At 42.3% G+C, this 17887-nt stretch overlaps 1 protein-coding gene and 1 long non-coding RNA gene across 5 annotated transcripts in view; one reads left to right on the forward strand and one right to left on the reverse strand.

Annotated features, from left to right (window-relative positions):
• Positions 1-387: 387 nt before the first annotated feature.
• Positions 388-3431, reverse strand: LOC118554051 (uncharacterized). The gene is made up of 3 exons (XR_004926341.2): positions 2844-3431; positions 1211-1441; positions 388-573 (listed from the first exon to the last, which is right to left on the reverse strand). It is a non-coding gene; the product is annotated as an uncharacterized LOC118554051 (long non-coding RNA).
• MFSD6 (major facilitator superfamily domain containing 6) overlaps positions 2567-17887 on the forward strand; it is a 68764-nt gene continuing 53443 nt past the window's right edge. Inside the window, exon 1 of one of the 4 annotated variants that reach the window (XM_036121324.2) lies at positions 2567-2922. The gene's annotated coding sequence lies outside the window, so the exon portion shown is untranslated. Of the gene's footprint in view, positions 2923-3447; positions 3669-4083; positions 4280-17887 lie in introns of those variants that run through there. The other 3 variants (XM_036121323.2, XM_036121325.2, XM_036121322.2) reach the window with 3 other exon arrangements.

Genomic DNA, 17887 nt, shown 5'->3' on the forward strand with positions numbered 1-17887 from the left:
ACAGAAAAAACAGAGTTAGAAGAGAGAAAGGCCTAGAACAAAAGCCAAGTGGAGCATACAAGGGCCAAAGAGGAAAAGAAAAACCCAGGGCTTGTGGGTCACATAAGTCAGAGGAAAGGAGAGTTTCAAGGAAGAGACAGTCAATATAGCAGTCCTCCCTTATCCATGGGAGAGACATTTTGAGCCCCTGAGAGGATGCTTGAAACCGCAGAAAGTTCCAAACCCCATACATACAAATTTATGATAAAGTTTAATTCATACATTAGGCACAGCTAAGAGATCAACAACATTAACTAGTACTAAAATAATTATAACAACATACTGTAATAAAGTTATCTGAACGTGGTCTCTCTTTCAAAATAGCTTATTGTATAGTACTCACCCTTCTCCTTCTGATGAGGGGAGATGATGAAATGTCTCAGTGATGAGATGAAGTGAGGTGAACAACGTAGGCACTGTGACATACCTGTTAAGGGGGATCATCCGCTTCCAGACCTCGGTTGACCTCCGGTAATGGAAACTCAGGAGAGCAACACCACTGCTAAGGGGGGACTACTGTTGCGTCCAATGTCGCTAACGGGTAGACAGAGAAAAGCAGATGACACCATTTGCATAAAAGTAAAATCCCCACCCCTCCGTGTGGGAATATAGATGTTTCTAAGTATTTCTAAGATCGAGGAAGAAGGACTGGTTCAGAGCCAGAGCCCTGATGCTAGACTACCTTGGCTTGAATGTGGATTCTACCACTTAGTGGTGTGATCCCAGTCAAGTTACTTAACTTTGATGAGCACCAGGTTTCTCACTTGTAAAACGGGGTAGGAACAGTACCTACTTGCATCTGATTGTTGAGAGAATTAAATGAATAAATACACATATGGAAAGTGCCCTGCCCAGGATAAGTCCTCTTAAGTGTTAGCTATTGCTGTTATTATCATTATTACATACTGTAATGTGTTTGTTTCGTTATTTTAGAATAATAAAGTCTGCCAAAGGAAATAAGAGAAACAAACATCATAAGGAGGAAATATAAAATTAAAGTAGAAGCCGGTAGCTGGGGAGAAAAGTAGTCTGTATGTGAGCCGAACATAGAGGAAGGGCTGAAAGGTCTGAGTATGCACCGAATATGCTGATGTGTAAATATTCATGAAGAACGTGAGACACTCAGTATTAGGAATAATAAAATGGTTAAAAGGTTAAACTGGCTACTCACTGGTGACATCTACACAGCCTCCATTAGTTCTTTGCCTGAGAAACGCAGATAAAATCCATAGCTACTCATCAGCCTAACTGGTGAGCTAGAACTAGAGCCAGGCATCCTGGTTCCCACGTCTCAGCAGAGAAAGCATGTGTTGGCTCTGGTCCCCGGCATCGCCTATCTGTCAAGTCCCCTGGTTCCACCTCACTTCTGGTCCTTGTCCCCACACCGACGACACAAGGAAGGCTGAATCAAAGAGAGAGGGAGAGGGAGAGAAAGGCCCAGGTTCTATTCATATTTCATAACATATACCACCCACTTGTACCCTCTCCCAAGTGTGTTCATCTACCCTCTCTTCTTCCCCTGTATTGTACATTGATTCAAAAAGCATAAGATCTCAACATCTTAATTTTGTTTTTGCGCCTCTCTGTGGGGTGACCTCTGGGATAGCCAGCCTGGCATTATGTTGGGGAGCTAACCACCACACCCCCAAATTACCTCATGGGGGTAGGGAGATGCAGGAGTGGCAGATCTCTTTTCTTTGGTGCATGTGTGCATCTTCTTAGTTCTACTGAAAAGGGAAGGGGCTGCCAGGAAAAAATTCCTGCCCTAAAGAGGCCAGTGAAAACATTTTGTGCTATGCTAACCCTTGAAGCTACCCTGTCCTATCTGAAAGAGAAACACCAGCTTAAATCTCTAGGGTGATTTGGCTTCACTATTCAACATGGAGCCACCTTTGAGCTTCTGTAGTCTAAGAGCTACCCTTTTTTCCTCCAATTTCTTCCTGCTCTCCTTCCTTTCCTTCTATATGCAGGAGAGGATTTGAGCTATGTTAGACCTTTTTTTTTTTTTTTTTTTTTTAAGGTTGCTTCTTTAATAGCTGGACAGAAAAGAATGATGATTCTATTACGACAGCTACCAACTTGGTACTTGTGAGCAGTCAGTTCCAATAATGCAGTAGGAAGCCACGCTAGACCAAAATCTCTAACAATCCACCTAATCTCTTTCATTTGAAATTTTAGCGTTCACTGCCTTTGTTTTTACTTTTCTGCAAAAGTATTGCAACTGGATTTAGCATGAGGCTAATGTAGTTTAAGCTTCTGGGACCCTTCCTGGCCTTTGGGGGGAGAGGGGGCCGATAGTGACTTTGTGTTCATAATTTTGTTTTATTTTTCCTAAAGAGGGAACCTCAAATCCTAAAGCTTCAGGGCCTATAAAATTCTCATCAATATGATTTCGGGGTTAAGAGCTTAAATCCTGGATATAAAAAAAGACTTCTCTTCCTTTTATTATTTAGTAATTTTGGAGAGGTCCCATTAATTTTCAGCCTCGGTTTTATCAGTTATAAAATAGGAATAATATTACTGTACCTTTAGGATTATGGTAACGTTAAATGGCCCTTAAACAGTGTTTCATATATAAGATATGTTCCTAAATGTTAACTGTAATCATTATTGTTGTTGTTATTGCCTGAACAGGACCATAAGCTCCCTGAGAACAGTATCCTGCACCCCCAGAGCCCATCACAGGCGCACAATCACTGAGGGAATGCTACCTTTTACAACCAACTGCACTCTCCCCACCTTCTCATCGCGTCTAACCAGAAATACAACTTTCATTACGTTCTTAGTGCGACACAGACGGTTACCTCTTCAGCGACGCGCCAGATACTCAGTAGCACCTTCCCAATTTGAAAGGCTGATTTAGCTTCGGTGTATCCTTCCCCGGTGAGTCCTGAAACCCCACTGTTTGCCTCGGTCCACTGGCCCCTTCCTCTCTCCCTGGTCAACTGAGGACAGTCGGCCAAGGTCAGGGCTAGAGGCGCTGAGATAATTCGTTAAGAGCGTCAGCATTGTGTTTGCACTTAATAAGCGCTCAATAAATGACGATGGTGATGATTCCCAAGCAGGCGGCCATCTACTCCCCGCACCCTCCCCCGGGAGCTAGGCCTGCATCACTAGCCTGCGGAGGGAGCCGGGGTGGGGTGGGGTCGGCTCGGGTGCGGGGACACAACCACGGTCCGCTTTCCCCTCCTCCGCGCGCTTCGCCCGCAGGGCCGGTTCCGGGGGTCCCCCGGGGTCGCCGGCGCGGGCGGGAGGCCGGGAGGCGGCCGCCGACGCATCCGCCGCCGCCGCAGGAGGCGGAGCGCTGCACCTGGCGGCGGGTCCTCGGCGCTCAGCCCTGAAACGGGTCCAGCCGGTAGCGAGCGGCGGAGGCCACCGGGCCGCGGGGAAAGAGGAGAGAAGGTCGCGCCGGCGGGTGCGCTCGGTTCGCCGCTGCGGGTCGCCCCAGTCGGCACGCATCCCTCGGCCGCGCCCCGCCCGCCGCAGCCCCCGAGGAGCCAGCGACCCGCCGGAGATGGTGCGCGCCGCCCCGACAGCCGCCGCCCCGGCGCCCCGAGCCGCCGCCCCGCGCCGGGGGGAGAAGGCTCCCCGCGCCCCGCGCAGCTGAGCGCCAGCGCCGCCCGCAGCAGGTGAGTCCGGGCCTGGCGCGCGGGGAGGGGGCGCTCGGCGGGGGGCGGCGCGGCAGCCCCGCCCGAGCTTCCCCTGCGGGGGCGGCCGGCCCAGAGGGCGGGGAGCTCCCCTCCGGCGCGCACACCTGCTGTCGGGGGGGGGGGGTGGTTTCAGAGGCGCGGCTCCCGGGGCGAGCAGGTGTGGGTGTCTCTGCTCCCAGCCCGGCTCTTCCGCCGCTCCCTCCCTTCCTCCCTCCCTCCCCTCGGCTTCTGTGTCGGTTGTCATCTTTATGGGGCGCTGGGGAGGCTGCAGCCGGCACCCCCGGCGCGCCCGACGCGGGCAGCACTTCCGCAAACGTAACTGGGGTAGGGAAAACAAAGGCGCTGCCCGAGGGAGCCCTCGCCCGGCTCTGGCAGCTGCAGGGGGTGGGGGTGGGGGTGCCGGTGCCGGTGCCGGGAGAGGGCTAGGCCCCCACGTCCAGGCCCTTCTCTGCCCAGCTTGCCTGGCGCCCTTGCCATAAACATCCTCGGGGAGGGAAAGGGGGAAGCGAGAACCTGCAGACGGCCCCAGTGACAAGAACAGGACCACTTGTGTGCCAAGAGAAGGAAATTGACAGCGTCTGATTCCCCAGGTGAATAAATGCGAAGAATTACCTTTACCCCCATGCCTGCTACCGCCTTATGCTTCTTAACTGAAGCCTAACATGGTCTAACATGTCCCTAGAGCTTTTTTGAGATACTAATGGGGGTTACTAGCCTTTCTGGGTCCTATTTATTCCCCAACCCCCTGTAATTTTAAGTAGGAAGGTGAAAAATTTCAAATGCAGCTTATCCCCTCATTTCTCTCTTCGCCTCGCAGACAGGTGGATTAATTACCCGTAAGGCAGGCACACGGTGCATTTTACCTCTCCCACACACATTCACAACCACAGGCATTTCCTTTTCATCCAAAAATATTCAATAAACACCTTACAAAGCTCCTGGAACAGATAAAACCTTGCCTAATAGTTGTAGGAAAGAACCTTAAAAAGTTGAGGTTCTAATAACAGTTGGTGTCCAAATAGTTGCGTGTCCTTGGGCATGTCACACCTTCCTCAACCTTAGTCCTCTCACATGTAAAAGGAGATGGTTGGATAGTGTGGTAGCCAGGTTTCCCCTTATTTGTTCTAGAAGTTCAGGATTTTGTGAAAATCTAACCTCTTCAATGTAGAGAAATATAAGGGAGTGGGTGGACAGTTGACCAACAACAGATGTGTATTTAGTAGATTCCTGGTGTCTGCAGAGCATCCCTTCCCCAAGACATGAGGAACTAGCCAGCTAAAGGCATATGGATGGCCTTGCTAAGTAAAGGGAGAGGATAGGAACCCTAGTCAATGGTAAGATTGGCTTTTGACACTTTAAGCAGCTGGCCATTAGCAGACATGCAGGATATTTTCATTTATTTAGGTAGCCAGATGGCTTGTGTTTATCGCAAGTTGCAAGTAAAATTTAGGATTGCTTAGGAGGAGGCTGGGACATTGCTGTTGAGCCCGGTGTAAGACACTGGGTGAGTAGGAGAGAGGATCACATTTCAATAATGTGTTAAAGCTACTAAGCATGTTTGCAGTAATTTATTTCTAAGGCCCTTTCTGTTTGTGTACAGATGAGGCAAACTAAAACATAAAGATAAAACAGCAAGGTTTGATTGTTTGGTGGTATGAGGTATTGGATCACCAAGTCTGTCTGGATTGTTGACGGTAATAAGGCACTTTTTGAGTACTATGTTCAAAACACCATCTTACACACTTAATTTCTAAGTCTCTGTGAGAGAAGTCTTTTCCCCAGCATTGTGGATGATGAAAAGGAAGCTGAGAAGAGTTAAGGAATTTACACAAACCACATAATCAGTGAGAAGTGGAGTTAGATTTGACCCCATGTTTCTGGCTGCAAAGCCTAGGAAATTTCCACATGATGTTCCTCTTTATTGGGGATCCATTGGGCCGTACCACTACGCAAGTGCCCTCCCTTGCTTTTTGACTTTGAAAATTAACTACATTTCAGTGTACATATATTACATATGTTAACATTTATCTATGTAAGATAATCTGTACATTTATATTGCATGCATATTAATGCATATATACTCATTTGTTCTCACCATTTTTAGGCTGAAGGCAAGTGTAAGAAAAATGAAAATAACCAAAGACATATTTAGTATTAGACCGACAGGTTTTTTTGGCTTTCCTTTTTTCGATATTCAGGAAATCTTGATTTAGCGATCACATTGTAGGGAAAGGGAGATATGCAATAAATGTAAATATGTCTGTTAGCCGCTTTGGTACCTTGTCTTGGGAAAAGTCAAGATATAGTAAGTGAAAAGAGGAAATTGAAAAAGAGATTTACATGCATATACCTAAACACGTGTGCCGGTACACATACACCTCATCGTCCCCAAACAGTTGACATTGGCTACGTGAAGGAAGTAGGATGGGGTGGGGTGATAAGAGGGTGCTTTTACTTTTTTCCTTACGAAGTTATGTTTGGTCTTGTTTTTTAAGGGTCTGTGTCAGCCTGATTTGTTTCCCTAAATCCCAGATGACACATTATGTAGTACTTAGCCCTGTTGATTTCAGTAACATTTCTTTCCTAGCCGGTTTTCCTTCTCCATATTTAGAAGACACTTATTTACTGTTTTGTAAAATGGCACTATCTTAATTTAGTTGGCCAGGAAGCTTTTGGAAACTATCAGAGTCATTTGTTAAAACAATGATTTACTGGGGGCGCCTCGGTGGCTCAGTCGTTAAGCGTCTGCCTTCGGCTCAGGTCATGGTCCCAGGGTCCTGGGATCGAGCCCCGCGTCGAGCCCCGCGTCGAGCCCCGCGTCGAGCCCCGCGTCGAGCCCCGCGTCGGGCTCCCTGCTCGGCGGGAAGCCTGCTTCTCCCTCTCCCACTCCCCCTGCTTGCGTTCCCTATCTCGCTGTGTCTCTCTCTGTCAAATAAATAAATAAAATCTTTAAAAAAAAAAAAAACAACACAATGATTTACTGGGGCAGAGCCCCAAAGAGAAAACCAAGCCAAAACTAAATAAGCTAAATGTGAAACACCTAAACCTTGAGCCTATATATCAGTATGTATTTGCTATAGATATTGCAACTCATCTTGCTAGTTTGTGGGTCTAAGTAGCTCCCAAGCACGCCCACACCCCCACCTCAGCACCAACAAAAACTACCCAGAGTGTTGTATTAAAAGTAGCCTCCATCTGCCTTGGTCCAATGTAATGTAAATGCGGCTGAGCAGGGGATGTGCAGATTGTGTTGAAGGGATTTTTGAGGCTTGGAGATGTGAGTGAGAACGCTGTATTACCTCATGCCCTGGTGGTCCTGCTGCATTTTAGGCTCGGGGGGAGGGGTGGAGCAGATGGAATGAAATCTAGGCTCTGAGAAAAACCCATATTCCAGAGGGATGAAAGAGGATTGAGTAAAGGAGGGCTGAGACACCTTTTTTTGACATTTGTTCTCACATGTGTTTGAGAAGGGAAGACAAATCTAGGGAACATGTTGCAAATAGAAAACAGGGAAGTCCAATTTTGAATAACTCTGAGGAAACGTTTTGATCCGAGACCAGGAGTGGAACCGGGGGAGAGTGGGAGTCTGGCCCTCATGAGTCAGCAGTGGCCAGAGGGAGCTGTGGTGTGGCTTTGTTGAGGATAAAAGGAGAACTGGAAAGAGGAACTGATGTTGTCTCAACAAGCCTGATTTATAGGTTAATTGTGCCAAGGGGAAGGGCGTAAGGAGCCTGGTGTGGTAGTAAGCTGCCTGAGTGGCTATGTAGAGAGACCTCCACTGCACAAACAGGTGCCCTCTGCCTTCCCCAAGCTGCTTCAGCGTGGGCCCTGCTGCCCATGGGGTGCCGAGCAGCAGAGGAACTCTGCAACCCCGGAACAGTGGAGGAGCGGGTCCCTGTGAGCCATGTGGCAAATTCTTGTCTCATAACTGCGCTGGGTACTTTTAGGGACAAGATTAAGAGAGAACACACTTGGGCCCAAGGTAAACGAGGCCTCTCTTAACAGCGAAGTCTGAAGCCCCTACACTAAACATAAAGCAGAACCATACAAAGTGACAGGCACGCCATCTATGATTTAATGAAATACACTGATCTGGTCCAGCGTGGTCAAACTTTTGCGCCTAATATGGAGTACCTTCTTAATTCTCTTTCAAAATAAGTTCTGTGGAACTGTGTTGAATGAACAAATGAAACCCAAATTCACCTATATGAGGGAGTTTGAATAAAAGATTTTATTGTTATACTCTCAGAGGGTAAAAATGACACACATTTTAATTTTATTCGCTGTATAATCAGATTCCCTATATTTTGAAGGTATGACATCTTTTTAAAAATTATTTTTTATTAAAGTATAGTTGACATACAATGTCACATTAGTTTCAGGTATATAACATAGTGATTCAACAATTTATAAATTATGCAGTGGTTACTGCAGTGTTAGTTACCATGTGTTACCCGACAAAGTTGTTGCAATATTATTGACTATATTCCCTATGCTGTACTTTTCATCACCATGAATTAACTGGAAGTTTGTACCTCTTAATCCCCTTTACCTATTTTGTCCATCCCCTCAACTTCACCATGGCAACCACCAGTTCTCTGTATTTATGAGTCTGATTCTACTTTTTTGTTTGTTCATTCATTTTGTTTTTTAGATTCCACATGTAAGTGAAATCATATGGTATTTGTCTTCTTGTCTTACTTACTTCACTTAACATAATACCCTCTAGGTCCCTCCATGTTGTTGCGATTGGCAAAATATCATTCTTTTTAACGGCTGAGTAGTATTCTATTGCATGTGTATACACCACCTCTTCCTTATCCATTCATCTGTCAGGGGACACGGGGGTTGCTTCTATAAATTGGCTATTGTAATGCTGCAGTAAACACAGAGATGCATATATCTTTTCGAATTTGTTTTTTCATTTTCTTTGGATAAACATCCAGCAATGGAATTACTGGATCCTGTGGTAATTCCATTTTTAATTTTTTGAGGAATCTCCATCTTGCTATCCTGAAGATACAAAATCTTTTAAGGGTATCTCAAAGCCCTTGTTGCAGGCCTTTTCAGTTGTCTCTACCAGTAAGTGGGATCAGCCCAAGTAGAAGCAGACTTCAATTTAGCAACTCCCTGTGACTTTTCAGGAACTCCAGGATCAAGGGTGTCCTGATTGAAACTCAAATGCCTTGTTTTTTAATTTTTTTAAGATTTTATTTATTTATTTATTTGAGAGAGAGAGTGAGCATGAGCAGGGGGAACAGCAGAGGGAGAGGGAGAAGCAGGCTCCCCACTGAGGAGGGAGCCTGACACAACGCTGGGGCTGGATCCCAGGACCCTGGGATCATGACCTGAGCCGAAGGCAGCCTCTTAACCGTTTAACCGACTGAGCAACCCAGGCACCCCATCAAATTCCTTGTTTTTAAAATAATGCCTCTTTTGTATTTTAAAAGTGATAAATGCTCACTGAAGGAAAATCCAGCAAAGTATAAGGAAAAAAAATTTAAGTAACTCCTAACTTCTCAGAGATAGCCCTACTAACATTTTGTTACTGTTTTCTTCAAGTTTTTTTCTAAAACATATTTTATATGAAGTACATAAACTTATGAGTATAAACTTTTACAATACATAAGTGTTTGTGTCCTGCTTTTTTTCACTTAATGGGATGCATACATAGATCATAAGCATTTCTCCATATTCTATTAATTCTACTCTATTAAGTTCTATTTTGCTCTCATTGGACATACCATAATTTATTGAACTGCTCCTATTACTGATTGCTTCATATGTTCCAGTTTTGATTATTATGAAAAGTACTGAAATGAACATCCTTACACTTAAATCATTGCATTCTAGAAAGGTTATACTTTTCTCAGTTAATGAGAGTCCCTATCAGTCTTCATCCTGGTAATGAATGAATATTTTCATTTTCAAAAGTATTGGTATGGCATGTATGTATTTTTACTTTAATGGGCTAGGTAATCAGTTTTTTTCTGAAAGAAATTGATAGCTCATGTTAACTCTCAATTTATCAGAGTTCTAACAGTATAAGAATTTTAGATTACATACACTGGAATGTGCTTAGGATTTAAATTATTTTTTTAGATGATAGCATTTAGGGGATGTAAATAAAAATCAGAGATGGTGGCTGCATGTCTGTAGAAAAATGTACTTTAAATCTTGAGGTCTATATTTTGATCTAAATTATAAATTCACAAAAGATGTGTCTGAGCACCTATAAATTTCTGTTTAAAATGCCTTGTCTTATGGGTAGATTGTACTTTCTTTAACCCTCTTAACTTCCTCAGTGTCTTAAAAGAGGTCAGAACATCCAGGTAATAACACCAGTCTTTTACTGAATAAGCTTTCATCAACAACACATTATAAATATCACATTATTTTACAAATGTATGCCCGTATGCACGTAAGCGCTCTAACATAATCTCTTATTACTAATACCTGGAATTGTGTTTTTATTTCTCCTTATAATTCTTACTTTTCCATAGTCTGCTTTTCCTGTGTTCCTAGTATTTTTAGATCTTGAACCCATAGTCCCATACTAATATATTTACCTGAGTCAGCCCTTTTCTGAAAAGATTTGGGAAAAAAAAAATGTGTCTCTATGTATAAAACAGATTCACATAACAAGGTTTAAAAATAAACCAAAAAGCACTTTAATAGAATTGTAATTAGTCTTTTTTTGTTTTTACTGATGTATCTTCTCTATAAATTGCTGCTCAAGTAGACCAAGCAAAAATTTATTGGGGAAAATCTTTCTCTAAAACCTTAAGCAAGTCGCTTCTTTCAGTATCAACCTTTTAAAAACCTTTTGTTTCATGCTTTGAAAAGATAAGTCTAAGATTTTCCATGTTGCCTTCTTGCCAGAGAAATAAAGATTGCATTTATATTCATTAAAACAGTAAATCATTTGACCATAGAGTCTTCAAAAGGTAAGTGTTGACTTGCTGCAATAGCCAGGTCCCCTGGGGCCCGGCTGGCGCTGACGGGGCTGCAGCCTGCCCTCTTTCTCTCTCCTCTAACCCTGCACCTCTTCTATTACCTGGAAGGGGTCTGAAGACACCATTTCAATGCGAATAGATTTTCCAGGCTTTCACATGAAAAGAGTTGTGCTCATAGGGCCCGCTATCTGAGAAAACACAGGACAGAAAGCTCAAAGAATTACATTAACATTTGAAAATGAGTGGACCACTTATGTGCGACACATGTATTTAGTGCTTTCAAAGACTTCTGGCAAAGACTCCATGGCTCCCACAGGTTGGAACTATTGCTCGGGAGGACGCAAGTGGCTGGGCTCCCATGCCCGCTGCTGTGCCTAGAGGGGAGTGAGTAGGAATGCTCTGGATGGGCCTGTCTTGGGAGACATGTTGCTGACATTCCAGACTGAAAAAGAGCATTTCCTCTCATTTAAAAGTTATGCACTCTGGGGGTGCCTGGCTGGTTCAGTCGGTGGAGCGTGCGACTCTTGATCTCTGTTGAGGCCTACATTGGGTGTAGAGATTACTTAAAAATAAAATCTTTAAATAAATAAATAAATAAAAGTTAGGCGCTCTAACTTTTGGTTCTTCCAGCACTCTGCTTCAGTAATCTGGGCATTTCCACCGCTTAGGTATTAGTTCAGAGGGAACTGGTTTCTAAGCTTCCGCAGTCGAAGTACAATGAATATTGGAAACACAGCCTATTCATCAGTTCGGTTATCCTCAACCGACAATTTCCTTGCCCTTTCTGGCTATTGCTCGTTGACTGCGCTTCGGGTCTGTATGTACAAAGGTCCTGTGGCCCGGCCAGCCCCTTCAAGCCCTCCAGTCTCCTTTCTGACAAATAAACGCAGAGTGTGAGCAGCAGCTTGTCCAGTGACTCTCACCCCATCTCAAACATCCACTGGATTTCGTTGTTGTTGGAGAAGCTCACATGATCAAAAAATCTTTTAAAAAAAAAAACATTCTGTTCATGTTGTAATTTGAACTGTTACTTACTCCTCACACTGGGCTTGTTTTAAGGCAGGAAGTTAAATAAAGGCGTAGAAGGAAACAAGGTTCTGGGGCCTGCTTCACATTTATGCTGTAAGCTCCTGGCACAACACTTAATCAGAAACCTAAAACAAATAAATAGGAATTTGCTTCCATGATGATTGATAAAGTCTAAGGATCTAAACGACCGATTTTTGAATTATATTTAGTTGTGTCTTCCGCAAAGTGAAAGTGAAAATCCACTTGGCTTTTTGCTAAAGCCACATTTAGGATTAAAGACTATTTCCTCCCTCACAACCACACCCTTAAGAGATGAGAATAACTTGTTCCTTTCACTCTCTTAGCAGTATGAAGGGAAATACGGTAGGATTTCGGCTCCTATCTTTCACATTTATTATGTTACAAATATAATTAAAATGTTCCTACAGGTGGCTCTATTTTAAATGAATAGGTATTTCTGGCCTGGAGATACCTAATTATCATTCCAGTCCCTAATGAACAATGTTCTCTAGTGAGCCAGTGTGCTTCTTCTCCCCGCCCCACACCCCTGCCCCCCCCCAGAAAAAATTAGGCTGAGGACGTGGAAATGGATGTGAACATAAATTTAGTCTTGCTTTTGCTCTCTCTAAAGTAAATAAATCAATCTTTAAGAAAAAAAAGAAAAATGTTATTTCATACATTATTTCATTTAAGCCTTAGAATCCCTCTGTAGGTTAGTTGACTTGGGTTTGTGTTTTGATCCCCATTTCACAATGAATAAAGGGAGGCTCAAAGAGGCACTGATTTGTCAAAGCCAGGAGAGCATCTCTGCACTTCCTAAAATTAATCTGTCACATTAAACTTTAGGAAAATACTATATATATATAGATATGTATATGTATACGTGTGTGTATATATATATATATGTTGCTATCAGGTGCTTGTCAAAAATAATCTTTATTGTGAGTTTACAAGAGTAAAGGGCAATATGCTAAGTACTAGATTCCCCATTCAAGGAGTTTATAATCTAGTTGGGAAGACAAGAAATGCCTATAAAAAAAAAGCAATAAAATTATCCACAAGTCTTACCACAGCTCAGGTATGAGAGTAATCAAAGGAGTCAGGAGAATATTGTAAGTTGATTCCATTTCCAGATGTTATAGAAGATTGCATTAAATGCAATTCATAGAGTACTATCTAAAGTAATTCTAGGGTCACCTGGATCCTGGGCTCAGTCAGTTAAGCATCTGACTTTGGCTCATGTCATGATCTCAGGGTCCTGGGATTGAGTCCCTCCTCTCAGGCTCCTTGCTCAGCGGGGAGTCTGCCTCTTCCTCTCCCTTTGCCCCTCTCCCCACTTGTGCTTTCTCTTTCTCTCAAATAAATAATAAAATCTTGAAAAAAAAAGTAATTCTATCACAGGATGTTAGTATTTATAATCAGTGTTGAGACCAGTACACTAAAATAAAAGATCAAATGTTAGGAAATCCTTAGGGGTTGCAGTAGCAAAATATTGCCATTCTGTTTTCCACACTGAAGCTATAATCTTCGTAAAATACAAATGTGGCCATTGTATTCTCCTGTTTAATTCTCTTCAATGGCTCTCTATTGTGCTCAAAATGAATACCAACAAGTTCTTACTATATATCAGGTGCTGTGCTAAGAGTTCAATATGCATTATGCTTTTTCATCCCCCCAGCTACCCTAACGGAAAAGTATTATTATATTCTTCATTTTGTAGATGCGGAGACTAAAAGAAGGAGCTTCCTCAAGGCCACAGAACTAGTCAGTGACAGAGCCAGGATTCTAATCTCTGCCAGTCTCACATCCCCTACTCAGCGACCCCTTCGTAGCGTGTAGAAGGCCCTTCTTGATCAGGCCCTCCCCTGCTCCTCCTCTTGTGGGTTACTCTCTCGTCCTTGAAGACTTCCTTGAGGCCCCACCCCAGAGATTCCTGTGTCAACTATGCTTGCTCCTGTTTTAACATATAGCACAGTGCATTGTGACTGTGTTTACCTCTCTCTCTCTCACCACTGAGCTTGATAGCAAGGACTGGGTCTTCACCATTGGAATTATGGATCAGCAAACACGCATCCCATCCAATGATTGGTGCTACATTTATATTTGTTGGATTAAAGAACGTCTTTAATTTTCAATAGAAGTCTCTAATGTGGTATTCTGTGTTCTCTCCTGTGACCCCTCAGTTTGATTTGTAGGGCCCTCTGTGATCTGTTGCTGTGTGCTAGCCTCAGATGCCCCTCAGCCCCCACATGAACACTTTAAGGATCTCCTGTTATCCCTTCTTTTCCACTATCCTGGAATAGTTTTCCCATTCATCTTTGCCCAAGACAAATCCTGTACATCTTTCGGGGTTCAAGTTAAGTCCCTCATTCTCTTAATAACGTCTATCTGAAGTTTGGGCTCTCTGCTCTGAGCTCCAGATGCACCCCATTGTCTGTAACATTTCCTGTTAATTATGCGGGGCTTCGTAGCTTTCATTATTCTTGTCACTTGTCATTGAAATCTTCCTTGTGTTTTGGGTTTATCTTGTCAACTATAAAGCAAGCCTTTGAGGCCCAAGACCACGTTTTGGCCATCCCTGTCTAGTAGCTACACAATGCCTTGAGACACAGGCTCTGCACAGACTGTCTGGATTTGAACACCACCAGCTCAGCCTCCTGCTCCCTGCTGACCTTGGGCTAATCATTTACCTTCTCTGTGGCTCATTTTCCTCATTGTAAAGTTGGGAAAGTAATCTTACCCCAGAGGACTATTGTGATGATTAAGTGAGTTAATACATTTTAAACCTGTAGCAGATACTACTCAAGTGTTGTTGTGTTGTAGTTGGTAATAACTGTGATAATAATATAGCCCCACTGAACCCTTATGAAAATAAATATGTTGTCAAGATGGCCAACCACGAGGTATGTATTCGCCACTGTATGAATCAGTTTGTCACCCAGCAGACAGGTTTTGCTATGAGCCTGGGAAAGGTCCACCAAGAATAAGAGGGATGGCAGGTTGTGGGAGGAGTTTCCGTCAAGTGGAATGATGTTGGTAGCAGCTGTGGGAAGCAGTGAGTGTCTGGAGGGCTCAGGCTGGACCTTGGAGGATCGAGCTGGGCTGACAGGACTAGAACCAGTTTTGACTCTTTTACAATTTGGTTTAGCCATAGAGGAGCCATGTCAAAATGCTCCAAAAGGAGGAGGAAGATTCCAAAATAGTCATTCACCTCTATAGACCTTAATGCCCTTGTAGCTTGTATAACTGTTATAAAACCAACCTTATGTTTCTTTTTCATGACATTGGCTAAAGGTCTAGCAGATCCTAAGGCAATCCTTACGGGAAAAAGATCTGTTGGAATTGACATTGAATGCTAAGGCTCTGAGGAAAGCTCTTTCTGGAAAATTCTGGGGGTTGAACTCAATGTTCCAGAATGTAGTGGCTGAATACCAGGACTCTAAGTCTTGTTTAGAGGGGTTTCTCTATGTCTGCTGATAATAAATTGCAGCAGTAGAGACCTGCCCTGAGACTCATATTGCTTAAAGGCACAGAGAATGGTCAGTAACAGTTGACAACGTAGAGCTAGCTCTGAGGGTTCAAAATGTGGATTTTCCCATTTTTCAGCCTCAGTACTGGTCTCTGGGCAATATCGAGTTATGATAGAAATGGTGCCAAGAGGGGACTGTCCTTTCTGTGTTTCCTCTCCATCACTGAGAGTTATGTTGCTGCTACTTTATGTTTGTAAATCTGACCTTTGGCAATTATTATTCCAAACGATATATTCAGGTTTAAGGGGTTTTTTTTCCCCCTGAAAAGCTGAATCCATTTCCATACTCATATATTTGTGGATACCTCAATACATGTTTGAGCAGTTTCCATTTAAATGCATAATGAAGATAGCTATCAATTTTAACAAGAATTATTTCATCACCTGTCATCAATAATTCAGAAATACCTGCTAGTTGATTGACTCAGTAGAAGTACTGGTAGAATGTTTTTCCAGGTTTTAAAAGGCTGTGTTATATTTTCACCGTAATGGTGTTGATTACTATCATTAGAGAGTGCTAGGTGAGAAAAGTTTTCTGCTTTTCTAATAAATAAAAGTCCTTCTTATCCAAGTAGGATTAACTGCAAACCTATAGTAGAGATTTCCCAGAGAAGTTCATAAATTTAATTCTGTGTATGATTTGTAATGTCTTCTCTCCTTTTTAAAAGTTTCTTTTAAAAAAATCTTTGAAAAAAAAAGACTCTTAAAAAAAAGACTTTAAAAAAAAATCTTTAAAAAAAAAGAGGTTTAAACAAAATGTTAGCTTAATGGGTTCATGTTGTTAGACTACTTAATAAACAATACCTCTCCTTGGTTTGTAAACAGACTAAGTACTTCATCCAGCATATAAATATTTTTACTGCTCTTTATACTTGCTCTATCAATCCTTATGGCAAATTAAATGTAATCTAAGTCAGCCAAAGCATGCCGTACTTTGGGGCATATTTTAATTTATTAAAATACAGAGTTTGTTTTGGTTCATTTACTTCTTTTTGTCCCTGATCCTGTGATCGTACAGATGACTGTAGTTGAACTGTATTTTGTCACTGTGTTTTAAATGTGATTGTTTTGGTTCCTTTTCCTCAAAATCTAAATATAACCTGAAAATATTAAGTCTAAACATTAGTGTCCTGAATTGAAACTAAAAGTTTTTGTTTATATTTTTAGAATTGAAATTCTTATGAATTCATATTCTTATGGATATGACATTCATACAAAGGTACTGAATATTATAGGAGAAGAACATTCCAGTAACTACTTTGCATTTGTTGATACTTAGAGAACTACTTAACATCTGGACTCATGGAGCAAGAGAAACCTTGCATGAACTTATGATAATCAAAAATCATTTGAATAAGATGGTGAGGAAAGAATGGTTTGGGAGAAAGTCACTCAACAAGGTTTAAATCAACATTCAAATGTAAGGTATTTTGCAGCTTTGAATTAGCATTTGGGCATCAGTTCTCAGCATCACTTGGACAAATCAGAGACTTACGCCTTTTTAAAAGGACTTGGTGTCCTTCTGTGACCTACTTGTTAAAGACTCAGTGGTTGATTTATGGAGGATAATTAATTAAAGCCCACCTGATTGGAATTCATAGTCAGAATTCATTCTGTACAATTCTGAAAACTATTTTCAGTCTGGGATAGAAGGGTACTGGTAGCTGTTTCAGTTATTATCTTTTATAGAGATAAAGCTCACATGACTGCATATTTCTTTTTCAGTTTTGATTTTTATTTTTTAAAGCAGAGATAGGCACGTACAAAGTTTTTTTTTTTAAAGATGAACAATTTTATAGAGCTCGTTTAAAAGTAAAACAACAACCAGATTCTACCCCATCGCTCATTTCCCATCAGAGGCAACTCCTTCCTCTGCATTTTAGGCTACCATTTTGATATTCACCTGTGTATTTTTAAATAAAATGCTTGTATTCTTAACTCTTGATTTTTAAGTGTAGGCATTATCTACTGTCTTCTCACTATGGAAGATACGGATTTAACTCTTCTTTCCTGCCCCAGCTCTCTATACCTATTCAACCTTCTCATTTCATATCTTCTCAATGTGGTGATGTGGCAATTTTGGAGTTCAGTAGTCACTATTTATTTGCATTAGTATGACTGTGTACTTACAGCTGAGACATGCAGTAAACTATGCTTATTTTTCTTTTCCTGTGCAACTTTTCGTTTTCTTGTAATGTTTTGCTTACTTAACTTTCTCTGTACTGACCACTAATTCAGCCCTAAACTCTTCACCAATTATCTAAATTTCCTCTTGGGACATTCAGATGTACTGTTACTCTGTCAGTGTCATTTTGCTGTTAAAGGCTGTCTGGGGGCCTTCAGACCTGCCCCCTGCTAGACCCGCCGCCCTGTGTGTCTGGCACGTAGCTGTCACGCCGGGACCTCCAGTCACCAGCGTGCCTGTGTCCCTTTGCGTCTCTCCCACGTCAGGTCTTTTATGTCCTGTATCCTCTGTCTTATTCTCTCTTGATTTAGTCCCTTGTTTTGGTGGCACACAACCTGAGAAAGGGTACACAAGAGGTATGTTTTTTTGAGAAATTACGTAGGTAAAATGTCTTTATTTCACCTATAAACTTGAATAATGATTTGGCTCACCATAGCTCCCACTGAGAAATCTGAAGTCATCTCTGGTTCCTGATCCCTAGCATGTGACACATTTTCTT

The sequence above is a fragment of the Halichoerus grypus genome, chromosome 4 (assembly GCF_964656455.1).
Source record: "Halichoerus grypus chromosome 4, mHalGry1.hap1.1, whole genome shotgun sequence".
Classification (NCBI taxonomy): domain Eukaryota; kingdom Metazoa; phylum Chordata; class Mammalia; order Carnivora; family Phocidae; genus Halichoerus; species Halichoerus grypus.